Source organism: Marmota monax, unplaced genomic scaffold (assembly GCF_021218885.2).
Source record: "Marmota monax isolate L192 unplaced genomic scaffold, Marmota_monax_Labrador192_F-V1.1 WCK01_AAM20220418_F8-fsc00003, whole genome shotgun sequence".
NCBI lineage: Eukaryota > Metazoa > Chordata > Mammalia > Rodentia > Sciuridae > Marmota > Marmota monax.
The window spans coordinates 5,134,066-5,151,434 of NW_026694084.1; the positions used below are offsets into that span (position 1 = coordinate 5,134,066).

The 17,369-nt window shown below is 40.7% G+C and overlaps 1 long non-coding RNA gene across 1 annotated transcript in view; it reads right to left on the reverse strand.

Annotated features, from left to right (window-relative positions):
* The window catches only part of LOC124106804 (uncharacterized), a 60,410-nt gene that overhangs the window by 33,357 nt on the left and 9,684 nt on the right, over positions 1-17,369 (reverse strand). Inside the window, exons 2-3 of the long non-coding RNA XR_006856170.2 lie at positions 15,356-15,472; positions 10,317-10,443 (exon numbers count right to left, since the gene is read on the reverse strand). This is a non-coding gene — a long non-coding RNA (uncharacterized LOC124106804). The remainder of the gene's footprint in view (positions 1-10,316; positions 10,444-15,355; positions 15,473-17,369) is intronic.

Consider the following 17,369-nt stretch of genomic DNA (forward strand, 5'->3'; position numbering starts at 1 on the left):
AATGAGTTACTGGTTCTGTGAGGCATTGCCACAACTGTGTCTGAGAAGAGATCTGGGAAAACACCCAAGACTTTGCAGATGGCACTCAGCATAGTGCTAATGAGGCAGCAACATGGCTCCATGTTCAATCTATGTACTCAGATTACTCAGACCTACAATACCTCATTACCACAACCTGGGGGGTTTCTTAAATCCACCCCCACTCCATACTCATACAGTATCTTGCAAATACATGTTATGGTCATGATCTGGACCCAAAGATCAAACATGACAGTCAATATGGAGAACTGAGAGTTCAATGCTCCCCAAATTCCACTTATAACCCAAAATACTTATCTTCAAGAGAGATAAGGAAGAGCTCTCTGCACGGACATTTTTAAAATTTTTGAAACTCCCATTCTCAGCCAGGAGTGGTGGCACACACCTGTAATCCCAGCGGCTCAGGACCCTGAGGCAGGAGGATCGTGAGTTCAAAGCCAGCCTCAGCAGTGGTGAGATTTTAAGCAATTCAGTGAGACCCTGTCTCTAAGTAAAATACAAAATAGGGCTGGGGATGTGGATCAGTGGCCGAGTGCCCTGATTTCAATTTCTGGTACCCAAAAACAAAAACAAAAACCCCCTTCTCTGGATAGCTATGCAAATCTGCATTGCAGACTGAGGCTTCATTACACATCCAAATGAGGGGGATGCCTCATAACTGTCCAGGCCGACAGGCAGGGCCATTTCTTCTGTCTTCTTCCAGCATGTGCTCATCACCTCTGTTTCTTACCACCATCTGACCTTGACACAGAGGCTGTACTTCTACACTTGGAAAAATCTTTGGCTATGATCCATTGAGCAAAAGAACTTTGACGCCTGTCATTCTTCCTTTCACTTATATCCACTAATAAATAAAAATATAAGGTAAGGTGGATACAAACCCCAAATGACCTAGCCACGCTATTCAAGGTGAAGTTTGCCTTATCTGTCACTTCCCCAGGTAATTGCTAACTACCATTTTTCTCCACTCTCCTACCTCCCCTCATTTTTAGGATTTATCAGTCCAAAAGCTTTTAACTGCAAGGAGCAGAAATGCAACTCAAACTACCTAAAACATCAAGGATTTGTATTGGCCAAGTAGCTGCAAATCCAGAGGGCAATGGACTCTGTTCCTGGTTCATTCCGAGCTCCATTTCTCTGTGAATCTCTGGTGTCTTTCATTTGTTTGTTGCATCCTGAATCTGAATCCCCCTCTGGCCATAAGGTGGCAGCCAGCAGCCAAAGGTAGGGAATCACTCTTCCTTATTCCCATTCCTTGAAAGGAGACACTGACTTCAGACCTTTTCTCTTAAAGACAAGGAAGAACTAGTCCCGAGGTCTCCAGCAACCCTCTCCTCCACCACAATCAGGCCAGATGCCCATTCCTGAAACATCCACTGACACAAAGACTAGATTCCCATGGTTAGCTTGGATTAATTAAGTCCCACCTCTGAAACAAGAAATTGGGCAACTTCCCCTAAATCATACCAAGAAAACTGAAATATCATTGTGAAGGAAGAAGAGAATGAATGCTGGATAGGCAGTCAATGCTATCTAATAGAAAGATCTGGTAGGTTTCTTTTGTCTTTTTATATGATACCCTGTTGTAAGCAATGAATAAGAAACAATTCATTGTGAAGCTCCACTCCATTACCTGTTTGGATTGTGGAAGATCAGAGAGCTTTATTGATCTATGGGACCACAGCTGAAAGGTACTATGGTTCAGGGGTTCATTTCTTATCAATGGACAGAACTTACACCAGGAAGCATCCACCAGACTGCAAGCTCTCTGAACCTAAGCTCCCTGCCTGAAGAAGTGGCCAACTGCACATTCCCATGGCACATAGCATTCAGGGTCTGCATGCAAACTCCTCACTTCTACTCTTTCAAAGAGCAGGCCATTCCTCAGATGGGGAAGGCCACTGGGCAGGGCATAGGCACATGGCTCACATTTTCCTTCTCACGATATTTTTTCCATCAACTCAAGCAGCAGCTGCTTTTTGGAGGGCCACGTTTACTTATGATGACACAAACTGTTTCCAAACTCTGAAGTGGTCATCTTCAGATTGACTGATGTGATATAATCCCCTTGGATTCAGACTTCTGTTGCCCTGACTGCCCTTGTAATTCTAAAATAGGATCTAGGATGGAAGAATTATCCATTAACATGTAGCCCATAGCAGTTTTCTCCAAGCAAAAGAAGAAAGAAACCAAGATTGTTATCACTGATCCATTGACATTGGCTGGTCCAGAGTCGCCCTTACTCAGCTAATTCATTCCTTATGTTCTACCCTGAAGGTCCCAGAACACCCCCACCCTCCCACCAGCATACCTCATCCACACCCTAGGGCTCCTATTAGAGGTTCAAGGCTGCCCCAGGGAGACTTCCTGCCTCTTCACATCCATACCTGGATGGTCCTAATCTCTAACCTCAGTCAACTCAAAACCTCTTTCTTCTACTCTGCCAAAAATCAGTATTTCAGTACTACTATTTTTGGATTCCTGGCTTACACCTAGGCAAGTCTAGCTCCAGTTTTGCCATTTTAATATATTTGGAGTATATTGGTTTGCATAATTGAAAGCAGTACACAAAGTGTATATGTATTAGTGTGGCCTCAATCAACTACTATGTGAATTGAAGCACATGTTTTACCTCTGTCATATAGTCAACATGTATTTATTAAAGGTAAGCTATGGGCCAGGCACTGTGCTAAGTTCTAAAACTCAATTCCTTCATCTATTAAAAAAAATGAAGAAGCTAATAATAGAAAACATCTCAGAGTTGTTCTCATGTATTAAATGAGACAATACATGTCAAGCTGAGCACAAGATGCAAAGGGGGCATCCGTAAGTGCAAAGAACATCTGTAAATGGTGGTTCATCTGACTCTTCCTTCAGTGTGATCCGAGTTCAGGAGTTCCTCGATTCCTTCTTCTGAATTCATTCCAACTTCTCATGTTTCCTGGATATCCTACAGCTTTAGACTCGGCAGCTACTTAAAGTAGGTGCCTCATGGTAATGTCAACCCAACTGTGTCCCCACATGTGGAACTTGGTGCAGGCAAAGGTTCAGTGGCCCCAGGTTCAAGTCCCAAGTGCTGTGTCCCTAGTCTACCCTGGAATGTGAGAGTGCTATGCCTGTATAAGAAGTACAAAGATCTTTTTAAAATACATATATTTATTTTTTTAGTTTTAAGTGGATACAATATCTTTAGTTTATTTTTATGTGGGTGCTAAGGATCAAACCCAGTGCCTCATGCATGCTAGGTGAGCACTCTACTACTGAGCCACAAACACAGACCCAAATGTTGCATATGTCTTTAACCATAAATGTGGTGAGACTGTTATAAACCATGAGGTCTGGTAACACTACAGCAGCTTATCAGTTTTCAAATGTGCCACATTCTTCAGGCTTCCAGATATTCTTTATCTCCCCTCCCACCCTCTCTTCTCTCTCTCTCTCTCTCTCCACCCCCACTCTCCCTATCCTCACTTTAAAGTGTCTTGATTACTTACTTCAATCCAACATTTTTAAATTAAGTCAAAACTTGAGGAGGGGAAAATACAGCTGGAAGTTTATATTTAAGGAGAAACAGGAGTGGAAATTTACCACATGCCTCACTGTGCCATGAAGTTCTCACGGACCATTCATTGCACACAGAATGTGTGAATGTGAAGATGGCCCAGTGCTCTCCAACCAAGGGGAAGGAAATGATGCGAGGAGCTGGCTTAGTGTCACCCAAATTTTCAACTTATGTGAAGCTCCTTGAAGGAAAGGTGAACATTCACAAGTATAAGGTCTATTCTGTTAACAAAGAACAACCCCTTAAGAGGGTGTGCTTACTAGAAGCCACATATGATTTCAAGACTGCAAGGGAGAGCCCTTCCTATAAAATTCAAAACTCTGTTTTGGCAAAAGCAGCATTACTAATAAGAGAGAGAATTTGGGTAAGTGGCTTTTTCTTCCCTGACTTATCTTCTTATTTATAAAATAGAAACAAAAACCTAGGACTAAGTCTGTATCAAAAAGGATCTTCAGCACCTCCCAATAATCTCCTCCCCGCTGTCCTATCACAGAGTTTTAGAGACTCTATTTATACTTCCTAAGAAAATTCCTAAGAAGATATTTGTTTTAAGGTAGAGCAACCCTTGGAAGGAATAGCAGAGAAGTCAACCCACTAGGAATTTTATTTTTCCTATTAGTGATTGCTACTCATTGGCAGGGAGCCAGTGTGTGATGAAATCAGACACAGGGCTAGGAGCCCTTGGTGGAGACAGGAAGCTAGGAGTCAGAGCACCTTAGCCTAGAGTGGAAATGTCCCTCTCAGAGTGCCAGCCGCAGAGAGTAGGAAAGAGCATCATGAGATGCTAAGGGGAAAAGAGCAGACAGAGGGAGATGTGTTTAAAGGATGGAAGAACATGATCTACAGAATTCTCTTGGGCTTTCTGATCCCTAAGATACAGTTCCACCTCAGAAAAACTCAAGACACCCAGTTTGTGGCACTTTGTTACCATAGCCCTAGGAAATTAATACAGGTTTTGGTACCAGAAGTGGGGTGCCTGAAAACAACAGAATGTATTGCCTCATATTCTAGATGCTAAGTTGGAAATCAAGGTATCTACAGGATCAAAGCCTCTCTTAGAAACCTGTGGAGGAAAAGTTTTTCTTGTTTCTTTCTCACTTCTCAAGGTGGCTATCAATGCATGGCATTTCTTGCAAGTGTATCACTCCAGTCTCTGCTTCTACCATTAATGGTGTTCTCCTTGTGTGCTGTGTCAAATTTTCCCTCTTCTTAATGATGACACTGGTCATGCTGGATTAGGGCCCACCCTAATGACCTCACCTTAGCTTAATTTCATATTCAAAGATCCTATTTCCAAATAAGGTCACATTCACAGGCCCTGATAGTAAGGAATTCAACATATTTGGTGGGGTGAGAGGAGCAGGACACTATTTGACCTCCAATCAATTCAGTGGACCATGTCATAGGACCTCTAATTAGCTACAGTTATCAAGTGGCCACTGAGAGTGAACCGGGCTGAACTGTAAAGGCTAACTTGTGAGTAGATGTGCGATCACAGAAGGTGGAAATGGACGCTGAATATGAAGGATACTCATGACTTGGGCAAGTTCTCCTTTTTATTTACTCAATAGCTCTCCAAACTCTCATGAAAGCCTGGAGAACTCTAAGAGGAGCCAGAGACCGTTGGCTCTTGGTAAAATGGAAGTTGTAAAGAAGTGGTACAAGGTACCAAGTGGTTTCACAGGACACTGGATGCTGTCTTCCCAGCAAGCAGGCAGATCTTCTCTGGAACTCAAAACACTGAATTTCTCAAGACACTGGACAGAAATAATCATAACTTTCAGATATACAAATCATTCTGGCAATAGATTTTCCAAAAGCAAAGGATCCAGGATTCTTTCTTGGTTAGGCAAATCTAAGTGATGACACAGAGAAGCACCAGGACGTCTGTGTCTGTCATGGTAGAGGGTTACACTTGCACTTCTTGGTCCAAGTGTTTTCAGGTGCAGTTGAAGCTCAGAGCTTGATTATTTCCTCTCCACAAACAGAGGCACTTTCGGCATCTGGCAACATGGATTTCATGACCACAAAGTAAAAAATGAAATAATGCACATACCAAAACATAAACACATTGTAAAGTGCATTCAGCCTCAGATTCCAAACCCAGCGACCCTGCATGATTTAACAAAGGGGAAAGCCAGACTCCTGTCCCAGTGGGGAGAAGCTAGGCCTCCAAACTGACAGCTGCTATCATTCCAAAACAAGTCATTGTTTATAAATGAATATTCTTTGTGATAAATTATTGAATTACATGAAAATTCTATGATTGCCTGCCACTGCCAAATTTGGTTTTGTCTCAGAAGCCAGCATGGAATGTACTACAAACAGAGAGCAAAATTAAAAACTGATGGTCTTTTCTAAGGAAATTCTCCTCTGGACTCTGTTCCCCTCCCAAACCTGTAATACTGGTCCTGGCTTTGAATACCAGAAGACTCTTCAGAGCATTTATAATATAGAGAGCTTTAGGTTAGAGACACTTTGACTTATTCTGAGAAAAAAAATGTTGGTATTAATTGCAGCTCAGGAAATACTTTATGATTAGGACTCAAGGTCTAAAAGCCAAAGGTACATGACTTTGCATAAGTATTTTTTTGTTACGTTCCTTACACATTTATCTTATTTAATCCTCATAATAACCCTGAGAGGTCATTATTATACCCATTTTATGGTGAAAACCTAATGCACACAGAGGTGAAGTGATTTGCCTTAATTCATACAGCAGTAAAACAAGAATGCCAAATTTGGCACCAGGCATTTCATTCCAAAACTCCTAGCGTTTCCTCAGTAGCAAACTGGTTCCTACAATGCTTAAAAATAATGCAGTTCTGTGCTAGAAATTACAGAATAGTACTGTACTATTTTCTAAGCTCTCAAATTTATTCCTTGTATACTATCTTTTAAGTGGCCTGCTTTAGAAAAAAAAAGTCACATTGAAGATGAAAAAAATATCACTCTCTTCTTTTGTTTTGGAACTGGATTCTCCTAATCTTTACCATCCTGTGTTCCCAGGGAAAATCAATTAATTCTACTCTAATTATCAGGACTCAGAAACAGTAACATTGACTTTTGACCCCCATTTCACTCCTCATTCATTTATATATATATAAATTTCAGCCCCTTCGTGTGCAAGGGGGATAATAAGACTTGCCCCAGCTGTTGTTGAAATGCTCAAATGATAAAATGTCAGGAAAAGCATTTGTAGCTCAGAAAACTCATATCTATATAATTATTATGTCCCAGACTTTTGATAGTTCAATGAGAAAGAGGAAGATTTTTTAGAAATAATAGTCTATTATTAGCCAGTGATCTACTAGTAGGCAGGATCTCTTTTAAAAACAGTGACAAATGACAACAGATTTTTAGCATTTGCCAATTTCCATAGTATGTACTCCCATCAAGGTGAATTTCAAACTACTGACATGTCATCACTGAGCACTGAGGTGGGAAGAGACCACAATCAACTCCCATAATCTAGTACAAACCAGATCTAGCACACTAGGCACCCTAACTGAATTTTAAAAGAGGAGAATCTTTTTTTAAAGCACTAGCGAACCTAGAGCAAGGACTGTGAAATGCCCAAAGTGTACTTCCCCTCTTTGTGCATTCTTTTAGTGGTAACAAGACCATGCCTCTGGACTAGTATGGAAAGCCCAGATCCCTATGGACCCTTGTACAGAATCCAATCAAACAAACCCTGCCATTTGTCACTTTGACCCCAGTCTGAGGAGTGTCTGCCTCATATAGAATTGGTGTGTTGCCCAGTAGGGGAAAAAAATGTGCTCCAAGGAAATGTCAGACACTAGGTGCCAAGAACTCAATCCACCCACTCTTTCCTTGTTTACAGTATAACTGTTAGCATTCAATTTGGCTACGTATAACACAGACACAGTGGCTTAAACAAGATGAATTAGCTCTCATGTAAAAGAAGACTGGAAAGATGTCAGCCAGATCTGACCTATATCGAGGACTCAGACTCCAAGTTTTCCTCCTTCTAGTCCTTATGGCCTAAAACATTTGCTGCAGCCCCAGCCACCACATGTGAGTTCCAGGCAACAGAATGAAGAAAGGGGGGAAAATAAAGGCACATTCTCTCACCTTTAAGGAAACTTCCTAGAAGTCTCAAAAATGCTTTGCTTGTTGACTAAAAACTAATTGTTAGACCATATATAGCTACAAACATTTATGAAAATATACCAGTTTATCTTGGAGTCAATATACCTACCTAAATATCACATTCTTTTATTAAGATGGAAGAGAGAACAGATGTTGGGATGGGCAACAAACAGTCTCTGATACATGTTTACTCACACTGGCATACTAATTCATCAGAGGGTAGAGAAAGAAAAGTACTCTTCTTTCTTCTACCTAAAGCTGAGCAGTCTCTTCTTCCCATTCATCTGCTGTGGGTAGGATGAAAAGTTAGCAGTCTATGGGTAATTCAAACTGCATATTCACTGAGGGCCAACTTAAGAGGAACTATATTTCTGGAATGGAAGTGTCAAAGGCTTATAATGCTCTGATTCTCATTAATTGGAAGATAACAGTCATATGTCATTACTAATGTTATGGAAGGTGATGGTAGATGGAATTTCCTGTCTCCCTAAGTAAATTGTCTAAATGTAGCTATATAATTTAGCTACTTTGATGAAAGTGAGATATGTATCTGACTTTAGCTAATGCTGCATAAATGGGGGGAAAGTCTTCCTTCCACATATCACTCATATAGATTCTTTGAAGCATAGAAGTTTATTGTAGGCATTCCATTAAAAAAAAAATCTTATTTGGGCATGAAATCTTCTACCTGTACAACTCACATCTTGCTCCTATTGGAACTTATAACGAACTAGTCAGACATCAAGGACACTTGCCCCAACTCCTCTAAGGAAGAAATGTCATCCAGCTAAACAAGGCTCTTCATCTCTCTTTTTCCCAAAATGATATGGGTGCAAGAGCAAAGACATGTCATTCAACAGAAAAGCTTTCCAGTGACAAATGCAAAAGCCACATAAGCATACAAAGGCACACATGAGAACAGAGATGCCCATCCTATTGAGCCTAAGTACATTTGCAGATTATCAAACCCTGTGCAGAGATGAAGTGTGTCCTGACAACATCTGCCCGCTCCTATACCCATTTATCTTGGAGTCAACATCCCTACCTAAATATTTTAGACCAGAAGAAAAATAAGTGCTAGTAGACATTGAACTTAAATATCCAATTTTCACTTTGTTTTAATTGTATTCAATGTATTGTTCCATGACCAGTCAGATACACCAATTCCTTTCATCTGCATTCAGTCCTAACAAGCTTAAGTCTTTAACTTTCTAGATTTTAGCCGTCTATTAGATAACAGAAGGCAGGGACCCAGTCCTGAAATTGATTTAGTCATTACTTGATTCTTGGCCTTTGGCCCTGCAGTTATTCTTTCATTTATTCATTTCTTCTACTCAGCAAACCCAGGACCACACTAGGGCTACCTCAGTGAGCAAGTTATTCCCAGACTCTGCTCTCAGGAAAGTGTGGCATGAGAGGAAAGACCACCACTGAACAAAGTGGCAACAGAGATAGTGGGGACCAGAAAGAGAGGAAAGGAAAGGGAAGGACTCCATTAAGCAGAACTTAAAGTCCATCACAGGAATTTTGGAATTTGGGGCTTTACCCAGAGGGCAATGGGAAGCTATTTAAATGTTCCTTTTTATTTTTCTTACTTTCTTTTTCTTTTTTTTTTTTTTGGTACCGAGGATTGAACCCAGGGGTGCTTAACCATCGAGCCACATCCCCAGCCCTATTTTGTATTTTATTTAGAGACAGGGTCTTGCTGAGTCGCTTAGGACCTTGATAAGTTGCTGAGGCTGGCTTTGAACTCATAATATCCTGCCTCAGCCTCCCGAGCTGCTGGGGCTTTAAGTGTTTTAAAGAAAGATGTTATATGATCAGATTTGCAACCTAGAAAGATTATCTGACACCAGAATAAAGAAAGTATTTGGACAGAAATAAGGACAGATATTAGGGACGAATTATGAGATTATTGTGACTTTTCAGGTTAGAGGTGATGGAGATTTTAGTAAGCATAGTGTCCACAGAAATAGAACTGAATCAATGTATGGTGATGTTGAATATGGACGGAGTCAAGCACAGAAAGGTCACAGTGCATGAGCATCCTCATCTTCAGCAGCACCAGCTAAGCGCAGCCTAGTACAGGTGAAAATCTCAGGAAAGGTATTGAACCTCTTGTACATACTCTTTCTAGACTAAAAGAATTCCAGTGGCACCCAAGATCAAACTGCCAATCTTGCAGAAATAAGCATTCAGAGGAAGTTTGAAACTCAGGAACAGAGATACAAAAATCATATGCCCCAGGACCCTTCCTGCTGTGATTGACTCTGGGTAAGTGACTCACTGTGAGCCCACAGACTGAAGACAGAGAGCTACTTACTCTGTTTCAAAAGACAGTGTTTTTTAGTTGCATCAAAGATCACTTTCTTCCGCCTGCCAGGGCTGTGAGTCCGGAGGCAATGTCAGCCTTGGGTGATACTTTTCTCTCCCCAGACCAGGTTCCCCACTTTAATCACTGCTGCTCAGAGAAACCCCACCTGGGATGACCCTGTCCGTCAGATGTTTCTGGATGGAATATTAGAATCCTTTTGATGTTTTTCCTTCAAGTCATTTGGATACATCACCTCTTGGTGAGTTGGAGTTTAAGAAAAAAACTTACCAGCTTTCCCTGAAATGGGCAACGGGTTCCAAAGAAGTAGCTTAGATTCTGGTGGGAGGACTGGGCTGTGTTCAGTGTAGGTTTTTCAGACCAGGAGCAACAGGGAGTTTCAGGTCTCACTCAGACACTAAAATTGAGAAATGGAGTTTAGCTTTTAGCCTTGACTGATCAGTTCATAAGAACCTTCCCACCTAGAGAAGACTTTTCCTTTGCATTACATACAGAAACCATCTTTGGACCAGGAAAATCTGCCCAGTTAATATCAAAGAAAATATAGATAACCTCTACTTGTCTAAAATACAACACAAACTACAACATAACACACGCATCACTAAAGACACAGGCCACCACCACCACCACCCCCAAAAAGGTGTTCTCACTTCAAATTTTCTATGTAGGTTGGCTAAAGCCAGGCCCTGGAATGTTAATCAGGATCTGATCACAACTAATGAACCAGAAATTATGAAATGCTTCATGTTACCAGTCATTTAAACTAGATAGTTAAAAGTCCAGTTATGGTTAGGTTCAAAACTGAGTCTTCAATCTAATATATTTATTGCAAGTAACACTGAACATTCAAGTATCCTTATTTTAAATCTAAATGACACCATGTTTTGTATGCATTTCCTGGATCTTTGAGTCATGCAGCAGCTGAATCTGTCATCTCTCTTCCTCATGTGGGCATATTCAAAGTGACACCTCCTACTATGTCACCATACCTGGGAGAAAATAGGGAGTTTGGTTGCCACCCACTGTTTCACATTAGAAGAATTTAGTCTGAGAATCTGATACAGAGCCGGTGACCCAGCGGCCTGGGCTGTAAGAGGGTAGAATCCCAGGGTCACGGTTGTTCCTGTTTTGTTCAGTTTTGATCTGTTTTCTTCATAAAACCATTTTATTTTCCTTGGTCCATAATTACGCTACTTCTTTTTTCCTAGAAGTACCCACTGGGGAATGTGCACAAAACATGGAGATACAAACACAAACCAGAGCTAAGAAGGGCCCATGTCCCTTGACATCAAAGTTTTTATAAAGAAAAATACACAAAGGCAGTCACGCCTCACTCTGGCTTCCTGGTAACCCCAGAAAAAAATTCCAGAAATGCATTTTAATTCTTCAGTCTGAGTGACAAAAAAGGTTAAATTGTTTCCCAAAGTCCACTTAAGAATAATCCTGACCTTGGGAAAATGGATTTTGTTACCCCCCCCCAACCTATTAAGATTAATGGCAAGAGGGGCTCATTATTCTGCCAGAAAAATCTACTTACAAATCTAAGAGGGGATTTTATTCTGTCCATTTCAAAGAGCAGGGAACTTAGAGTGACCAGCCAGCGCCCACTAGAATGAGGTACACTGCATGCAGACTGCAGGGGTCCATGACCAGCTGGGATCCACACTTAGAGCGGTATTGTGTAGGTCAAGAAGAGAGTTCTTAGATGGGATTTCTTACATAAATAGTTCACCCTGCTCTCAGCTATGAAAACCACCACCCTGGTCACATAACCATATTTAGAAAACAAATCCTCATTTAAGAGAGAAACAACTGTTGACTTTGCGGTCTCTTGGCAGCCCAGAACCACTGCTCCCATTCAAGTGGTCAGTCATTACAGTGACCCCACCACATCTCAACTCCTACTGCCCCTGCTTCTGCCACTGCTGATCAACTGCTTTCTCATAAGCCTAGAATGGACAGTCAAAGTGAGGATCCAGCAATCTGCTCCCTCAAAATGCCCAGTCCTCTCTAGGGCAGCAGTCCTGGGTTGGCTGCCCTTCAGGAGAGCATTCAATGGGTGGGTGAATTTTGGCCAAGTGTCCATCCCTGGCTATCTTGGCAGTGTAGAGCAGAGCACTGAAGCCTGTTGCTAAGAGACAGGAATTCCCAGACTCAGAGATGGCTAGACAAGAACTCTGGCTTTGATTATCAACTCATGGAATTGATGGAGGAAAATAGACAGGAGCCTTCTAAGTTCTTAAGGAATTTGATTCAGCCTAAGAAACCCAAGCCTAGCTGAGAACAGCCTGTGATTACTCAACCCCTGAGGCACTTCCCAGGCCCCCAAATTTGCACCAAAAAAAAAAAAAAAAAATACTGGGCTCCAAATAAATACAGATTTCAGAAAGGGCTTATGCACCAATTCCATCTCAGATGGCCAAGGACAACGGACAAAGGAGATCCTTCCAGAAAGTACAACTAGGATTTGACTGGCTAAAGAATTCATTCCCATTGCATTGCCATGACAAGGACACTTGACTGTTCTTGTCAAGCAGGATGTGACATATGCAGTCAAACAATGGCCAATGTGTATTAACTCACTGTTCATTTTTTCGAACAAAATTTCCTTGAAGTTCTCCTCCACCATTCTATCATTCTATATTTACAGGTTTTTTAATAGAAAGTGGTACAGGCTTGTCCACTGCAATGGAAAGATCTAAAAACACAGTGGCTCAAAGTCAGGAGTTTCTCTTTCATGTAACAGTCTAGAGCAACACTCTGCTAAAGAAATGTAAATTCGAGTGTAATTTCAAATTCTCTAGTATCCACATTCAAAAATAGATGAGATTAATTTAACAATACATCTCATTTAAATTAGTATGTCCCAAATATCATTTCAACATGCAATTAATATAAAATATTATTGAAGTATTTTACTTTTTTTGTACTAATCTATAGCCCATCTCAATTCAAATTAGCCACTGCAAGCGCTCAATGACCATATGTGGCTGGTGGCTGCCATTTTGGAGGACAGACCAAGACAAGTGGACAGTTCTCTATAGATTGGCCAGGGAATCCAGATGTATTTCATTATCCCACCAGCCCTTAGATATGGATTTTTGAAACTGAACATTATTTACTTCTGAGATCATGTAAATCTTATCATAGGGGGGCTATATAATGCCTTGTAGAATATTTCAGTGTACTGATCCCCTCCTCCCTTGATGCCCACAGCACCACTTCCCCTCCAGTTACATTGTGACAACTGAAAATACTGCCAAATGTTGAGAGGTATGAAGCAACAAGTCACCCCTGAAAGTGGTTCTCTAACTGAACTATGTATTAGAATGTCCTGGAGATTTTGTTGAAACAGAGGTTTCTGGGCTCCCAATGCTATAGTTTCTAACTCAGTAGGTCTGGGTGGGACCCAAAATATGCATTGCTAATACTTTCCCTGAGCTTCTGGTCCAAGACCACTCTGAGAACCACTGCCCTGGTTAATGTGATCCTCTGTCTGGCAAGCTCAGCACCACAAGGCAAGGGCATTCTCACTCCCCGGGAGTGGGACAGAGAGGAAATAAAGGACAAATAATATATTTTAAGGGTGCAATTGGGAGGTTGCATGTGTGCCTTTTGGTCACCTCCCTTTGTTGAGAATTCAATCATGGCCACAACTACTTAAGGAGCAGATGCAAAGGAGGGTGACACATGTAGCATCTAACTGGGTAGCATATGCCCAGCTACACCTCAGGAGTTCTACTATGAAAGAAAGAATGGATAATGAGGCATAATTTTCAGGCTCTTCCAAGCAGTGGGTAATAATATTTAGTTCTAACTTACCAGATTGTGAACAGCTACATCTGGAAACTTAACTAGAGGAAGACAGATCAGCCACAATCCCTTGAAGAAGAGATGTATGAGGTTCAGGTAAGTATGAACTTTTAAAGATATGTGTTTGGCAAGAAGGCAGTATGTGGTATGGTAAGATACCAGAGGAGTAGCTTTTCCAGTGGATTGTCTCCTCAGTTTTCATTCCTCCCCCCATTTCTAATAAGACAAGAAATTCCCCAGCTTTGTGATTTGAGAAATTTTAACTCCACTCTCTAGCCACAAAGGTTAGCCCTGATAGGCCTAAGCCAACCAAGGAATCAGATTTCTCTAGTCATAGTGATGGGTTTAAGGATGAGCCCATGACCTCAAATGGTTCAACCAGAGGGGACTCCATAGTGATTGTTGGGCATCTGGGGCAGGAGAAACTATCTTCCCTGCAGTGTGTCAGTGAGGAAACCATGGCCCTGGAGCAGATGGCAATCACATGACAAAAAAAAAAGCCAACCCAAGGATGAAGCCAAAACCAGAAGGGCAGAACCAAGAGAATCCCAGCAAAGTGGACCTGCAACCTCGATGACATTCTGAACCCCTGGATGGAACCACCCTGATGTCTCACTTCTGGGATTTTTAAATAAGCCAAAACATTTATCATCTTACAAATCAACATAAGATTTAAGATTTCATCACTTTTAACCAGAAGTAATCCCAAGAACAGTTTGACCTGAATGTGTTTTCCTTTTTGGTACCTAAAGGCATTTAATAAAGGCAAGAGCAAGTTCATCTCCTGAGCGCCTACCATAAGCACCTCACTGTGTAAGCCCTTGGCCTGCATTAACTCACCAACATTTCACAATAACCCTGAGGGTAACTATAAATCAGAGAATTGAGACTCAACAAGATTAACCAACCTTCCCAGTATCACTCTGAGAATGTGACTGAACCAAAAAGTGAGCCCTTCTGACTCTAAGTCCAAAGCCTTTTCTACAACTTTGGCCTCATGTGTTATTTTTTGAACCATGTATATAAATAACAAAGGTTTATATGTTTACTCAAACTCCACGTGGAAAACTATCCTGACTTTTGAAAATCTGATTCAATGATCAAAAACACATGTAGAATATTAGTTAGAAGGTGGTGTAGACTGTAGTAGGGTTTTATAGGCATCTTGGGTAGGTCCTTCAGAGTAATTGGGATGTGGAATGTGGAAGTCATTTTTATGGGAAAGTTGGGGCATGGCCTCCTGTAGGCAGCCTCAGGCAAAAGAGTGAGTATATCAAGAAAAAAAACCACATTGAACCTGGTGATAAGGTTCACGAGGATGTTAATTAAAGGAATTCTCATATTTCAAGGCTATATTGGTGATATCTTTTCAGGCAATGGCATGTGACTAGTACACGACAGAACTACAAGCTTTTACCCCAAGATGTCAGTATTCTTTTGAAAATAGTATGTATGGTTTAAAAACTCTCCACAGAATTCCTCTCTTGCTCACTTACCTTATTATAATGCTCATGCTTCTTCTCAAATACTCTCGCTTCACTACCAATGTGGGGAGATATCTGGACAGTGGTCACTCCAACCCACAGTTTCAGTTACCTGTAGGCAACTGTGATCTAAAAAAAATAATATTTGTCTTGACTCAGACTTGTCTTAAAGATCAAAAGAGAGACCACATGTGATACTTCAACTTTAGTATAATTGTTCTATTGTCTTATTAACTATTGTTGTTGATCTCTTATTGTGCCTAATTTATAAATTAAACTTTATCATAGGCATGTATGTATAGGAAAAACATAATATGTACAGGGTTTGATACTTGGAACTTATTTCCTATGGATAAGGGGAGACTACTATATTATATTGCTTGAGGAAAACAAAGTTTGACTAACCATGCTATGTTTGCAAATTCAAAAGCCTATTATCTGCATGTTATTCACAATGACTGCTGTTGGATTAAAAATAAGAATTATTTCCAGGCACAGTGGTGCATGCCCATAGTCCCAGCAATTCAGGAGGCTGACACAGGAGGATAACAGGTTTGAGGGCAGACTTAGCAACTTAGCAAGACCCTCAGCAACTTAGTGAGACCCTGTCTCAAAATAAAAAATGCAAAGGTCTTGGGATGCAGCTCAATGGAAAAGTGCCCCTGGGTTCAGGCTTCAGTAGCAAAAAAAAAAAAAAAAAAAAGAAATTATTTATTTTATATCCAATTACTAACACTGGGTTTGTCCTTTGAATTGAAATAAACAGTTGATCCATTCCCTAAAAATCAGAGAAAACAACATGCCTTTTGCCTCACTTTCTATTTTTACATCCATAGGTCCCATTTTCCTTAAAACAGTTTACATGAAAAGGGTCCCCAGAACTTCCAAAAGTGGCTTACAGAGCTGCTGCTTCCCTGATGTTCTCCTGATGATAAATTCAATTCAGACTCGACTTGGGCAAGAAGCCCTTTGAAGATGCTGCTTTTACCACCAAAACATGCACATAATGATGTCATAAATAAGTGCTAAATGTTAGTGGAAGTGGGATTCTTTCACATCAAGCACTATCTGTAAAGTAGATTTAATGCCTTTGCCATCTCATTTGTGTTCTTAATTTTCTCTTATGAAATGAAATGTATTAAAGTGTTTTTTCAGGCACCCTGATTTTGACATTCAATTTAAAAAGTTTCCTATATAATTATGCTACTTTCCCCCTCCTGGCCTATTGCAGGGGTTATTTAAAATTTAAATGCTTAGGGGAGAGAGGGAAGGAGGAGGGACATGGGGGCAGGAAAGACAATGGAATGAGATGGACATTATTACCCTAGGTACATGTTTGACTGCACATATGGTGCAATGCTACATTGTGCACAACCAGAGAAATGAAAAGTTGTGCTGCAACTATGTACAATGAATCAAAATGCATTCCGCTATCATATATACCTAATTAAAATAAATAAATTAATTTTACATAAATAAAAAAATCTAAATGCTTACTAGCCCAGTTTCCCTTCATGAGTTCTCAGCTAAACCACATTTTTCCCACCTCCCTTATCCCAAAATGATGCCATATGAACAATCTTTACCACTGACATTATGTGTGCAAGTAGCATGCCACTACTGAATGGAGGCTACTATGATCATGGCCTTCCTTTCTACCTACTCTTTCTTTGTTTGTTGGACAATCAGATGTGGCATATTCAGCAAAGGGTCTGAGATCTGAGGGGATAGGAAGCCACTAGAATCAAGAAGCCTGGATCCCTAAATGACAGTGTGGAACACAGCATCCCTCCCTCCAACCCCACTGATCCACATTAGTTTTAACCATGAACAAGAAAGGAATCCTTGTTAGAATAGCATCTGAAATTTGGGGGCTGTTTGCTGTAGCTTACCTACATAGAATAATTTGTTGTCCTATTGAGAAAGTACTTTATTATTGTACAGTGCCCATGGAAGCGCAAAAGCATGCCAGTCATCAATTAACTAAGCAAGCCATAGCTTTAATCATCTCAACCATTCCACTTAG